Source organism: Podarcis filfolensis (assembly GCF_964270895.1).
Source record: "Podarcis filfolensis genome assembly, chromosome: 2".
Taxonomy (NCBI): domain Eukaryota; kingdom Metazoa; phylum Chordata; class Lepidosauria; order Squamata; family Lacertidae; genus Podarcis; species Podarcis filfolensis.
In genome coordinates, this window is record NC_139605.1 from 75,446,395 (window position 1) to 75,458,078 (window position 11,684).

At 41.8% G+C, this 11,684-nt stretch overlaps 1 protein-coding gene across 4 annotated transcripts in view; it reads right to left on the reverse strand.

Annotated features, from left to right (window-relative positions):
- The window catches only part of KCNIP1 (potassium voltage-gated channel interacting protein 1), a 556,014-nt gene that overhangs the window by 306,657 nt on the left and 237,673 nt on the right, over positions 1 to 11,684 (reverse strand). The window lies entirely within an intron of this gene.

The window sequence follows — 11,684 nt, forward strand, 5'->3', positions numbered from 1 at the left end:
GCATTTTGGGTGACAGCACCGCAACGCTAAAACATGAACATGTAAAATGAATTGCCCTACGTAGTTAATTACACAGAAGAGATGCCACAGGGAAAAACAAGTGGAAATTAACTCCTTTCATAATGCTTTTTGGCATTTGTTGGACTGCACCCAAAAATAAAAGCATTTGATTGGCATAGGCCAATTCAGCCGACCACCTACATGGAGAATGGTGGGAAATACACTGCCAGCTTTTGTGAGGAAATCATGAAGGGTACTAGCAGAGCAGAGTTGAACCCGTTACCAAGATGTCTGTAATTCTTGTAGCTTCAGAGCTAGTGTCTGAGTATGGCAGCTGCTGTTCTCACAGAGCACCATGTTTTTCTGGGTGGATGAGAGTCTTAACAGTTGTTTTTAATTTTTCTTGTAATTTATATTTTTCATTACAATCTGGCTTTAGCATAATTTTACCATAGAAAGGTAGTTTTGTATTGTCCAAACAAAAAAGAAACATAAATTGGGAGTACATCTGCCACTGACAGCCTGGCCCCACTTGCATCCCCAGTGCCTGCTCACCAATGTACATGGCAGCCTCATTCACAACCTACCAACTCTTATCTCCATGTTCCATCCAAACCTCTCCCTCCTCTGCCTCTCAAGCAGACCCATGCAAAGCTTGTCTGAGCCCAGGGCAGGAGTCTTGTTAGAACAAAGTTACTAAACTCAAACAAAAAAGCAGCCGGTCCCTAGTGGGGCCACACAGCAGATTTAGGGGAGTGCAATTGGTTCAGTTGCACTGGGTGCAGAGCCTCGGGGAAGCAACAACTATGTTGTAGACAGGAAGGTGAGAGGCAAGGGGGTGTTGAATTTGGGGACCTCAAGGTCCACCACTGCCCAGGCCAAGTATACCCAGCTACCTCCCCCTCTGAACGGGGCCTGCTCTCAAGCTTGGTGCAATCTGCTCTGACTCAATCTATTGCTCTTGAGCTTGCTTGTGGATCAGAACACAACACTTGGTTGGATTGCACACTGGATTATGGGTTGCAGTCCATTTTATATTAAAAGATATGTACAAAATGTGTGGGACGCGGGTGGCGCTGTGGGTAAAACCTCAGTGCCTAGGGCTTGCCGATCGCATGGTCAGCGGTTCGAATCCCCGTGGCGGGGTGAGCTCCCGTCTTTCGGTCCCAGCTCCTGCCCACCTAGCAGTTCGAAAGCACCCCTAAGTGCAAGTAGATAAATAGGTACCACTTTATAGCGGGAAGGTAAACGGCGTTTCCATGTGCTGCGCTGGTGCTGGCTCGCCAGAGCAGCTTCTTCACACTGGCCACGTGACCCGGAAGTGTCTCCGGACAGCGCTGGCCCCCGGCCTCTTAAGTGAGATGGGCGCACAACCCTAGAGTCGGACACGACTGGCCCGTACGGGCAGGGGTACCTTACAAAATGTGTATTTTATGGATGAATGCACTGAAAAACATTCGAAAATGTGGCTGCTTTGTTTAAAAAATGGTTATCCTACATTGAAAGTATAAACAAAAAGCCTACAATTCAAATGTAGACTTATTGTGTGTCATTTCAAGAAATCCACAGAAAATGGGATGGAACGGATCGGTGATGGAGTGTTGGAACAACTGAAACATGATGGAATTAGTTGCTCATCCCTAACCTCAGTTCTCTGCTTGGGTCAAAGAAGAGAGTTAATTTTTTTTAAAAAAAAGTTTCTCAATGGGAAATGCGGGGGGGGGGGGAGACCCATTAGGGATGAAAACTAAGATCATCATCACCCATTCTGATGGTCCACATGCTTGAGATCATGTAGAGTAAAAAATGAAAGACGAAGGAGTGACCTCACATATACCCACAGCAAGGCAGGGTTGTCACTGCATAGCCATATATATGGCTGTGGCGGCAACAGCATTTTAAAAAGCAAAGGAATGAAGTCCCAAAGCCAAGCCACCCATGTGGCTAGGTGAGGCAATCGCCTCAGGTGGAATGATCCACAGGGGCAGTAGATCCAGTGTCCAAGGAATGCATCACCTACTGCTGCTGCTGCTGCAATAGCTGCAGTGTGTTCCTTGGAGGTCAGATCTATCGCCTCCTCAACAGCCCCACCAACACCACCTGTATAGTGGATTCTTGGTGAATATGAGGCTCCTATCCATGTCCCTGATATAGCTCTTCACTCACCCCTTCTTCCCTCTCAGGGGAAACATATTATGGCTCACCTGAGGCTCCAAAAGGACTTGGGCTGGCCCTGCCCAAAGCCTTACAGGGCCAGAGAATAACATAGGAATGAGGGAGGTAGAATGGAAGCTGATGAGTGAGGAGATATCATGCAACATACACACACACAAAGTGGAGGTGCAGGGCATAAATACACACCTAACAGTAGTGGGACAGTGAATTTATGGCTCAAAGCAAAGGGGGAGGGTGTCAGCAGTGGCAGCCACAGTGAGTGCAATTGACAGGTGTCCACCAGAGAGTTTTTTCAAGAGTGTGTGTTGGCAGTTGGCAGTCTAGCCTCCTGGTAAGCATGTGAGCAGATACTTTACCAGCAAGGGAATAACCTGGTGGTTTCTTCAGGTTGGGGCTAAATGTAGATCTCAACACTAAAGTGTTAAGAATTGCTAGCAGCCAGTTCCTACACAGGTCTACTTGATTCATGTTTCTTCCTCCCATGTAAATGTGTTCTGAAGTGAAATTCTGTGAATTTCCTCTCTGAACTTTCACTTAACAATTTCATGTAGTGTTTAACTTGAATGACTTCTTTAATACTTCCAGATTTACCTCCCAACACAACACTCACTCTGCCCTCCACCACCATAATCAGATGAGCACAATAATGAGCAGAAAAAACACACCCTCAGTGATCATTGTCACCAACCTCATTCTGCACCCAAAGAATGGGGTAACACCAACCTACCCCTGCAGTGGGGATATGCTGCTATGTATTTTTTTGCTGGTCCCTCTTGCCTCTCTATAACTACATTTAATTTCAAGTCCCAATCCTACTGGGATCAGTAACAGAAAAATTAATTCTTGAATTGCACAAGGGATGTGTGCTGTGCTCAGGTTCTGTCTGTGGGTTTCCCATAGGCATGCAGTTTGCCACTGTGAGAATAGAATGCTGGACAGATAGGGCTCTTCTTATGCTCACATGGGTGCAAAATTGGTTCTGAGATATATAGGAGCTTCCAGGGGATGAGGAAATAATACAGGTGTAGGATAGGAGTACTGAGCATGTGCAGAAAGTACACAGGATTTAGTAGCTAATCATATATAATGAGATTCCTAGGATATGGGTATTTGGAAGACTTTTGAAGTTTAGACTTCTAAAAAATGTAGACAATTCTATGCATTTGAATAAATACAGGATTTAAACAGAGTCTTGGGGGAAGTAATATATAAACAGCAGTTTTGGAAACTGATACAAATTTTCCATTGGAAACAACATAGGCAGCCATTTTGTCATTCTTTTCCTCTAAGTAGCCTTCATTGAGCGGCATAATAAATTCTTTTTTCAGAATTTTCTCAGAGCAAAATTTCCTACTTCCTTTCTACAATCATTTTAAATGGCTGTTGAAACCTCCCCACCTTACTTACATCTCCTAGCTAGCTCAATAGCAAAAATGATCATCTTAAGCAAGAGACAAATAACAGTAACAGTAAACTTCTGCCTGGAACAGAGCCCGTCCATCATTGGAACATCAGGGCATAGCACAAGTTTATCTGGCAGCACAAAATGTACTGACAGGATACAGCTGGCAAATCTGTGCACTGCAAGGATGCAAGTTATTGCTGGACACACGTCAACAGTTAGATAATTAGATTAGTTTACTAGGCATAACTAGGTGGTTTCCTGTTCTCACTATTTATTTATTTTTACAAATGACAGCTTTCATTTGCCCCAACTCCTGGCTGACAAATAATGTCCACTAAGCAATGTGCATTGCACTATCCACTACAGACACTTGGTGATATACCCACATAGTTCTTCAATCTGTCATTTCAGAATCTTCAGGCAACCTTCTCTCAGGGAAGCAGAAGAACAATGCCTGCTGTAGCAACAGATCTGTGTTTTTTTTATATCATCACATAAAGATTCTTAATCCCATGGATCACATTATATGGATTATTAAGCAGTATTTTATAGAGGCATTACATTGCATGGTTGGCCCATAATGATCCCCACAAACATGAAAGCCATGTATGCATCTCATGGTGTAGCTGTCCTCCCCCCGGTAATCACCTATGAAACTGAACTAATTGTTTAAACAAAACAAGTGGAGTGAAGAATATGAAGCTTCATCATGTAGTTGTAGACTGTTCAATGCACTTCTTTGCCCTGAGCTTTGATTTTGTATATGTATATGTATGTATATATATAACTTACCCTTTAAATAAAGTTGTTGCTGTTGTTGTTTTATTTGTGCCCCAGTTACAAACTTATTCTAAACATGTCCTGGGACATTATGGTGAAAGATGGGGTAAGAAAAGTAATGAATAACAACAGCATCAAAGAATGGCTGCTTTGCTTTGTCTTCCCCTCTCAATCTCAATTAGCTATTGCACAACATATATATGTGTGTGTGAGGGGTGGGGCTGGAGTGTTAAATTAAATACTATATTAAAAAGGGACCAAAAATATATACTTCATAGATATTATACAATGGACTAAAAGCATTATAAGTTATCTATCCAGGGCATGGCTTCTGTGCACAATTTCCCTCTCTCTCTCTCTCTCTCTCTCTCTCTCTCTCTCTCTCTCTCTCTCTCATCTCTCCATTCATTAGGTCTCAGCTGCTTCCTCCACTACCAAGACATAGAACCACCATGCAATTATCAGTGGAGTCCTTAAAAATGGCATGCACCTCTTGCTCTTCTCTATCAACTAACCCTAACTACAACAGTAATTTTCCTGATGATCCTGGAGGGGCCCTCCTCTTCTGGGGTTCTTGCTGTATCTCTCAGGCAAGTCTGAAGAAACATTTTTAAAAGGGTTCTGAAGCTGTCATTTTTTTCACAATTCTAGTTCACCAATTTATTGCTGCAGCCAAAGGCCATGACAAACCTGCAGCAATAGTACCAATAAAATAGTGCAGAACATGCATCCATAATATAAGCCAATGTATGTGATGTAAGGGAGAGAAAATACCAGAGACACCAACAAGCTTAATTCTAGATTGATTTCAGATTAAACATCCAAATCACAACAATTTATAGCAATGTTATCTAATTTCTTTGTCCTGATGTTAAGTTACCAAATAGTTGTCATTCAGATTCAGGCATGGAGTTACTCATTCATATGGTTGTCCTCTCACAAGTGCAAAACTATGAGACAAAAGGAGGGTTGGCAGGCAGCCTAATAGCTTCAAGTAATTATGTACCTATGTTTACTGAAACTCAACAGGTTTATTTTTTCTGCTTAGCTCCTTATAAGTTAAAAGGGGGGGTAAAGGATCCCTGGATGGTTAAGTCCAGTCAAAGGCGACTGTGGGGTGTGGTGCTCATCTTGCTTCAGTGCCATACACTCTGTCAACAGTTTCACTGAGCTATGAAGGTCTCTTTCCTGATTAGTCAATATACTGACATAAGATCATCATGTATGCTTAAACCAACCTCTCTCCTCACCTTTCCAGCACAACCCCTTTATCTCTTTTGCACATGTGTTTGATTTGCACTAATATGGTAAGGTAGGTAAATGTAAAGGACCCCTGGACACCGGTTAAATTCAGTCAAAGGTGACTTTGGGGTGCGGCACTCATCTCCGCTTTCAGGCCGCAAGACCCAGCATTTGTCCACAGACAGCTTTCCAGGTTATGTGGCCAGCATGACTAAACTGCTTCTGGCATAACGGGACACCGTGATGGAAGCCAGAGCGCTTGGAAATGCTGTTTACCTTCCTGCTGCAGCAGTACCTATTTATCTACTTGCACTGGTGTGAAAGTAGCTCCTTATATTGCACCTATGAGCTGGTAGATGGATGTTAGGCAAAAAGGTGCAATGAATAACCAGTGCTTTAAAGGGATAATCTAAGGGCGGGATTAATTTAACCAGTCATGTCAACAAAAGCCCTACGCAAAGACTTCTACGTGTGCAATGGAGCTTTCCCCCTCTCCACTCCCTGCAATTGGCTCTGAAGAGGTTGAAAGAACCTTCAGAACAGCACAGGAAGGAGAGAATAGAGGGGGATTGTTCCCTCTGGTTTGCACAGACAGAATGACTGGAAGAGTGTGACACTGAATTTCACCCAATCTGTTCATATAAACTTCAAACAAACTGCAGAGATGATATCCAGAATGGTTTTTTCTCCACAAAAACAATTATGACAATAAAATTGAAACAATTTTTTAAAAAGTACAAAAATAAAAATTGATTATTTAGAGGTCAGATCCTGCCACACTTTCTCACGTAGAGCAGCAGTATCATAGAAAATAATAGGCAAGACAGTTTTGGAAATCTATTGAAAAGGTAATAAAACAGTTTATTAGTATAGCTGTACAGGCCCAAAGCAACAACTCTCTCTGGATCTTGAAAGCTGCCCCAAATAATCTTCAACTAAAATAAAAATGTCACATTTCGTTCATGATTTTGAAAGTGGAAATAAAAATGCTGAAGTGTGCATGAAAAAATGAGTCCAGTAGCAATGGGATCATCTGAAGCTAAAAATAAAAGATGGGTAATATGACCAGGAATGTGGAAGCTCCTTTGCTTTGTCTATACATAATAAATATTCTGGGAACTAACATAAAACCACACCATTTACATTTAATAGCTGAACAGGACTGAGCATTTTGAGTGTTCAGCAAAAGGAAGAATAATGCATCATATGCAAATGAGAATTGATGAGGTTTTTTCCCTTGGCAAAAAAAATGACAAACAACTCTTAAGTCCAGGCATTTCAGTATCACTAGCCAGCTCTCAAATCTGGCATGTGTACCCAGTAATGAGTGTAGTGATGCAGTGCTGTGGGATAGGTTTACATCATCAGTTCACATATGATAACTGCAATAAGCTTACAAGCAGGAGAGTCCTCTTCAGTGATGAAACAATGCAGGGATGTCCAAATACATTCTGCAGCCTGAAGTGAAATATACAAGATGGCACCACTCTCATTCCATACACAGAAGCTGACCCAGACTTGTATTCTGGCACCGGTGATGGCCCAACAATTCCCCCCACACTCAAGGGCAGTAAGTTAGCACGAGTGAGTGCATGGATAAGGGCTCAAGGCAGGCCACACTGCACCCACAGCTCTATCATCCAATATCTGGTCCTCACACCTTGCCCCACACTTCAGCATCTGCCATCTGAAATGGTGCTTTATTCTACCTAATGAGATCTATATAGAGTTGAACAGACAGATCTTTCCCATGATCCAGTTTCATATGATCCTCTTCACATTGTAAATGAAAGCAAGCAAACAAACAAAAATCAACAGGTGAAGAAGATAGTCATGCATTTTAAAACTTGCTTTTGAGTTATAATGGCTAGCAGGCACTAAAATAAGACATCAGACTGAGTCTAAAGGCCCAGTGTTTGCTAATTCATAAGCATGCAGCAAGCCACAAGCCCAGTGTTTGCTCATTCATAAGCATGCAACAAGCCACAAGAGCAGCAGCATAGTCACTTGTTCATTTCTGAATATATTCTCATTTCTTGGTCCGTAGTGGAGTATTTCCATTTTGCAAACGAAATACCGAAAGAGCAGATATTACATTACTTGTTCAAGGTGGAATGACATTTGTAACACAATAAAGTATGGGATATGTTAAATTAATTCAGAATCCTCTGTTTGCACACATGCACCCTGACTCCCACAAAATAGTCTTCAGCTCAACACTGTTTGAACTTTCATATAAATCTGTAAATGACTGACAGGTGAAAATCCTTCGGGTTTTTGACTTCCGGGGTGGCGCCATCGGCAATGGCGGTCTCCCTCTGAACTGGAGGAACCAGCTCTGCGTGAAACGGGTCTTTTCCGCTACAGCGAAGTGGGGATCCTTTAAAAAATCACAGGCGGGTGAAGCCTGTGACCATGGGACTCGGCGGGCACCTTTAGCACCCCCCCAACCCGCAAAGGAACCCATTAACGGGCTCCGAAGCGAAGAGGGGGATGTGGCGCGGTGCTGTGAGTCTACTGCTTTTTCCGTGGAGCGAAGCCGCATAGCCGTTGCCGGAGAGCGCTGCCTTTTTCCTGGGACAATTTGGCATCTAAAAAATCACCCGTGAGTACTTAAAACTCGAACAATTGGATTTTAAATAAGGTCTGGCCAGTAGAGAGGAATTGGACTCAAAATTTACTTCAATTTGGTACTGAAACGGGAAGGTCTAAACAGGAAGTCAGCCTTCCGTTTCTTTGTAGTCAGAATAAAGCAAAGACAACGTAAACTAGAGCTTAGAAAATTACTTTTAAAGGATTGGCTTTCATCATTTAAAATCGTGGAACCCCCCTTCGGTAGCAGGAGAAGAAGGGGGATCTCTTTTTGGACTGTTTAAACCTGCAGAAGTGAGTTTAAAGTAAAGTAACTTTCCACCGTCCTGATCCTGGAGCGGAGTGTCAGGACTGACGTTTGAAGCTCATTGACCAGAGACAAATGTTTTTGACAGACAGCTAAAAGAAAAGTAACATAGGGATTCCATTGTTTCCTTTCGCATTTCAAAGGAACAAATATTGACTGAATATCTTAAAAAAGAAACTTTGTTGCTATTGCTCTTAAAAGAAAGAAGAAACAGAAGTTTTCCCCCTAGAGGGAGACTGTGAAATTGTAACCAACTTCAGGAGCTTGCAGCTGTTACAGATTATAATCTTGGGAAAGGACTTGTGACCTTGTAGGACAATGTTTTCAGAAGCCCGGTTGGGTGCTTTCTGTAAAATAAATGCCCTATTGGACCAGCTAAGCCAGAAGACGGATTTGATGACTAATGCGGCCAGAAATTTTGAACAGGCAGTAGGAAACTACATGGAGCCTACCCAGGACAGATGAGAGAAGAGGATATTGCTGAATCCTGGGCGCCAGAAATGGAGGGAGTTGCGGCCCTGCAGGATTATGAACCTTTGGAGTTGATAAATGAATTTGGAAAAAACCAGATTTGGAAAGATAAAGTTTGGTTTGGTTTGGAAATGGGGGGTTGGACTGACCCTCCCATGCAGGGATATTTGGACTTTCTGAGTCTGGTAATGGGCCGTCAGATGTTTGGAGCTGTGGGGGCTCTTAATTTTGGAGGGAATCTGAAACAGGTGTTTAAAGATCACATGGAGTTTAGTCTGGACTATGGAAATGGGGCTGATCTGCTGAAAAGGGTCAAAAACATTACTAAGCTGGAGTTCCCACGAGTGAAAAGAAAATATGAAGAAGAGTTGCGGAGGGGACATGGAAGAGACTTGAGGGCCTCGGACATAAGGATACCAGGTTAATGCGCTAGATTAATGGGACAAAAAGGACTGACAAAATCCGGGCCTAGGAGGAAGGGACGCTGGATGAAGATTGGACTGTTTTACTTTTTTTTCCTTTTGTCATTAGGACTGTTTTAAAATAATTGATGAATGTTAGAAAAATGTTGAAATGGAACTACTTGGTTCTAGTAAAAATGTTTGAAGAATTAGGTTAATGATATGGTTATGAGAAGTTGGTAAAAATAAGATTTAAGTTTTAAGTTTTGTTATAAGACAAGATGAAAATAGATTAAGATAATGTAAGGACAAAATATTGTGAACTATGGAAAGGATTTGCTGTGATAATTATTAACCAGGATACAAGAAAGGGGAGGAGGAGGAGGTCAAAGAAAGAAGGTAATGAAAGTTAAAAATTTGAGAATGATGGATGTATTTTTTCTTTCTATTTTTCTGTTTTGTCTGTTTCTTTTTTCTGTTTTTTCTTTTTTTGTAATTTTGAAAAACCTTTAATAAATATTATTTAAAAAAAAGAAGAAAGAAAATCCTTCGGGTTTTTGTTCTCACCAGTCAGCCAAAGAGACTAAGTACTGAGAAGTTCTTAAGAGGAAAGTGCTACATCAAAACTGCATATAGAATATTTGAGGAGGGGGGAAACCACCCACAAATGTCAGTCAAATATTACTTCCTGCTTCAGTTCAAGGCCAAAAGGCCAAGCTGGAATGGTAAGAAAAAAAATTCTGCTATCAGGGATGACAAGACAGGGATAAAAGAAGAAATAAAAAAAGAACAATCTTTTAAAAAGATGGTTTGGCTGCATCTCCTAGCATCTATTTGTGCTTTAAAAGCACTCAGATGAGAAGTGCCAAATCACCAACTGGTAATTCAGGTCACTGAGCAGATCTGCACCGATTTGTTGACACAGTGGTCATCCGGCAGACTATTTTTGCTTCCCAGCAGTATTCTACCTTTTGCCACAGAATTGTGGTCAGGAACATAATGGCTGTTACAAAGCCTAAGGTATGTACCTTCTCCTCCTGTCAGGTTAAATTACATCAGGCAAAGAAAGAAAGCAGAACAAAAAGTGATTTTGTTTATGCAGAGCTTAACTTGTTTTGTTTTGTTTTATATCAAAATGGATCTGAAAAAAATAATACCTGCACTGGTTACCAGTAGTGGTTTATAAAGCAGATATGCCCCATTGTGTGTAATGCTTATTTAACTTGGCTTTAAATTATAGCAAATGCATTAAGTAGCAGTACCATACTATAAGAGAGTTGAAACTAGGAGGGGTATGCACAGATACAGATATACACACACAAACAAGAGTGACAAGGATCTGTCTCCGTTGAAAGCTCAGTCTGGTACAGAATGCACAAAGGAGAGATGGTTGAAGAGGATGCTTTCTTCAGGGCTGAATTGCCACTGTTACAAATCTGGCCAACATATTAGGCACTTGTACTCATCTTAGATTTTAAAAAAACAAAGAAAGAAAAGCAGCACATGTTGATGGCACTACAAAAACAGCAGCTTGAAGCAAACATTCAAGATTTTGTACTACCAGCGTTCTAAACTCTGGCAGAAATCCCTCATAGATTTCAATACAATTTTACTCTGTGCAAGATTGCAGTCTAAATCTCTAACAAGGGCATCCACCCGAACAGCTTTAAGCTCTGATGGCAATATCGGCTCAGTATGTGTCACTGTCTATCCCTCCCCTGGGTGCAGAGTATATATTGGGGATGCACTTCACTGATTACATAAAGCAAAAGAACCAGGAAGTTTCTTCTGTCCATGCCTATCTGTCTAGCTGAGCACGTGCCTCACACTCTGAATAGAGATGTGTCATGCTTTAATCAGGCTTCATTTCCAAAGATGTGGAAAATGCCAGTGGGTTAGAAAGGGTCATTAAGCAGCTGGACTGGTCTGATGAGGCTGCAATCCTTCCTTTCAAGAGGATGAGTGGACTGCAAAGAAAGACAGGGTTCCTTTACCTTTCAAGAGCTGTGTGGAAGAGGGCAGTTTCAGGTGTGTTTTTCTTGCCCCAACATAACAAGCCATAACTGCTTCTACATGACTATTCAAGGAACAGGAGCTTTGCCTTCATTTAAATCTCGGCATCCTACACAATGAACTCATCACGTGAATCAGTCCTCACAGGGATAGGAAATGCTCCTCTGATGCTGTGGGCCTCTGAATACATGATTATCCACCAATTATCAAGGCTAATTGCTAGTGCATCAGTGCTGCTTGCTCTCAAGGGCACATTCCACCTGACCCTAATTGATCTTCAATTATGTTATTCGATATT